This window comes from Pteropus alecto, unplaced genomic scaffold (assembly GCF_000325575.1).
Source record: "Pteropus alecto unplaced genomic scaffold, ASM32557v1 scaffold92, whole genome shotgun sequence".
Taxonomy (NCBI): Eukaryota; Metazoa; Chordata; class Mammalia; order Chiroptera; family Pteropodidae; genus Pteropus; species Pteropus alecto.
Genome location: NW_006432447.1, coordinates 8,868,125 through 8,871,207, shown reverse-complemented (window position 1 = coordinate 8,871,207; position 3,083 = coordinate 8,868,125).

Here is a 3,083-nt window from a genome sequence, read left to right as displayed (position 1 = left end):
CCCTCTCTCTTCCCACAACACACGCACGCATTGAAAATAGTTTTAGGTAAGTTTTTTTCTCTTTATGCTTTTGTGTATTTAGTAAGCTTTGTACAAATACCAGGCAAATATTTCTAAAAAGACATATAGTTGATTCTTGTTGTTTGAGGTAGTAGTGTTCTATAAAGCGGCCGTGAACACCGAATTAGGGACCACTGACCCATTGTTCCCAGGAGAAATACAGGGTTAAGTTCCTGGTCTTCTGGTCACAACATTTCTATCACCCAATCAATACCTATTCTTGTTTTATGTGTTCCTATTTAATGACACCTTATTTAACGTATATCATGGATTCACTAACATCGAACTCATGCCAGCAGCACTAGAACATAGGCCTGAACAAAGCTTATCTGACACACGCTTTTCTCTGTAAAGCACATACTAGACAGCACCTCAGCACTACATTTGGGGCTACTTTAAACAGCAAAATCACCAACGCACAGCACGAAAATGTAGCACTGAGTAGACTTCGAAAAGGACAGCTGTTTGTCGTAGGAGAGCTAAAGCAATGAGTAGAGCTGGCCTTGCTTGACCTCAGCAGGGAACATGCAGGTCAGGAGACTCAAATGTTTCACGCCTCTGTTCATGTCTGTGAAAGAGCTAAAAGCCCATGAGTATTAATTTTAGGGTCACAAACACAGGTTTCCCCTGTTATCTAAAAGTAGAATGTTCCTATGAATCCTTTCAGATGCCAAAATGGCCGTAAAGCAAAGAAGTAATTACCATTAAGTTATATGGGAAAAGTTTTGGGCATTCCGGACTCCAAAAAAATAACCTACCAAATTATACCAGTATACTTAATTACTTCCAGTTTTATGCTAAGCATAACACCTTACAAGCTCTCTTGCGCTTTGCTGATATCTTAGGACACATCTTACTAACGGATGCACAAAATGAATGGAGATAAAGCACAGATGCAGTTCAAAGCTGTGTCGGCTTGATGCTGAGATGCTGAGTGTAGTTCCTAGAGAAGGAGCTTGGCAGGCCCACTCTCGCTGCCTGGGGTGTGTGCTGCCTCTATGACAGCTTGCTGCAAAATGAACACTGAATGCTATTTTCTTTTTTTGCTTTTTTCCTGTACAAGTGAAAATTCTCTTAGGATTTTTTTTTTGGTTAGCAAAAACAGGTACTAGTGCAGGTCTTTTGTAAATACGAAGTGTAATGTGAATTTTTGAAAAGCAAGGGATACCTATAGAGTTTAGCAAGTAAGTGAATTCGCAAATAACAAAATCTATGAACAATGAAAATCAACTGTATAAAGTCAGAGTTTTTACTTTTGCCACTTTATCCAAATTGAGTTTAATTTTCTGCACCTATTTTCAACCCCTTTCTCCTTATCCCTTTTCCTACAATGTCTTGGCCTTGACCGAAGGTGACTATGAAGTGATAAAGCGGATCGGGGAAAGACAGAGATGAGTTCTCCCGGATGGAGTAGGAGCACTGGGGGTAGAGAATGTTGGGAAATCAGGCTTTGATTTGCATTTTCCGGAGGAAACTAGGTATTAATTGTCTTTCCTGTAGGTTAGACAACTATGTGGGCATAAGAAAAATAATTAAGATACAGCATTTAATAGAAAAGAGAATATACAGAATTTATCCATCCATCCATCCAGCCAGCCAGCCAGCCAGCCATTAATCTATCCAATTAATGCATTCCTCACATACTTATTTGTGAGGCCCTGGGTACAGCATGTTGTGGGTCACAGGACAAAGTCCTACATGGAGTCAACGGGAAGAGATTTTCAAAAAAAAGGAAACAATAATGAAGTATGTACTTTTAGATAGTGATGAGGACTATGAGGAACATAAGAACAGGTTAAAATGATAAGTAGCCATAAGGGAGGTGGCCTTTTCAGACTGGGTGGTCAGGAACAAGCTCTCGGAAGAGGTAGCATTTGAGAATTGTAGTCCCCTCTGACTGTAACTCCCTAAAACCAAGAAAAAATGAAGTGGAAAAAAAAATACTTTGAAATCCTAACAGTTTGCATTAGAGAAAATCTAACAATGTGTTAGAGAAATGGGTATATAATTTTGTTCTTCCCTTCTATTCTGTATTTTGCAACTTTTCTAGAATATACTTACATATTTTAATTTTAATTATGAATGATAACTTGATTAAAAAAAGAGAATTATTGGTTTAAGAGATCCCAAACATCCCTTGGGCATAGCATGGCTCACACCATGACTTTTTTGCCATTCACACCAGCCTGGAAAAGGGCGTAGGTGTCTGAGACTAGAAGTGTTTTTATTCTATTCAAAGTTTTGGTTCCTTAGCACCCGTCAGACAATATTGGAGTTAGGTAAACTCAGGGATCATTTGAGAAAAGGAAAGGGCTTCCCACAAAAGGTTTCAACCCCTGGTGCTTCCTTCTACTTCTAAATCAACAGGCCTCAGTAGTGTCAACTTACTTTGAGCCAACCTGGGAGACTTCCTCTCTCGTCAGCCCCAGGCTCCCATGTTTGCCTAACTAAACACTGGAAGTTTGCATAGGCCGTGACATTTCAGGAAAGGTCGTCCCTGCTGAAGGCATTCCCTAAAAACCATTTCTACTCCAAAAGTGCCTCCTCCTCGATCCCCAGCCAAGAAATGCTAGTTTGTAGCTGAGGATTTCTAGATTCACCTGAAGCCATGAACTTTCTGCTTCCCGTTGGGTAGCAACCCGTAGGAAAATCATATCGTCCAAGGACAGGTCAAGAGTAGAAATGCTGGCAGAGAACTTGGCTAGAATCTGCCTTGCTGCTCCACACTCATTTATTTGTCTTCCTGTGTCTAGCCCCGCTACCCCCCACCCCATTTATGTATCACTTGGCAGCTGCTCTGGTGACTGATGGCTGTATCATCACTCCAATCTCTGTCGCATTAACTTCTCCTCTTCTGCCTGTCATCTCTCTCTGCCTCCCTCTTATAAGGGTATATGTGATTGCATTTAGGGTTCACCCAGAGAAGCCAGGATAACCTCCTCATCTCAAGACCCTTAATTTAATCACATCTGCAAAGTCCTTCTTTGCCATATAAGGTAACATTCTCAGTGGCTGGGGATTAG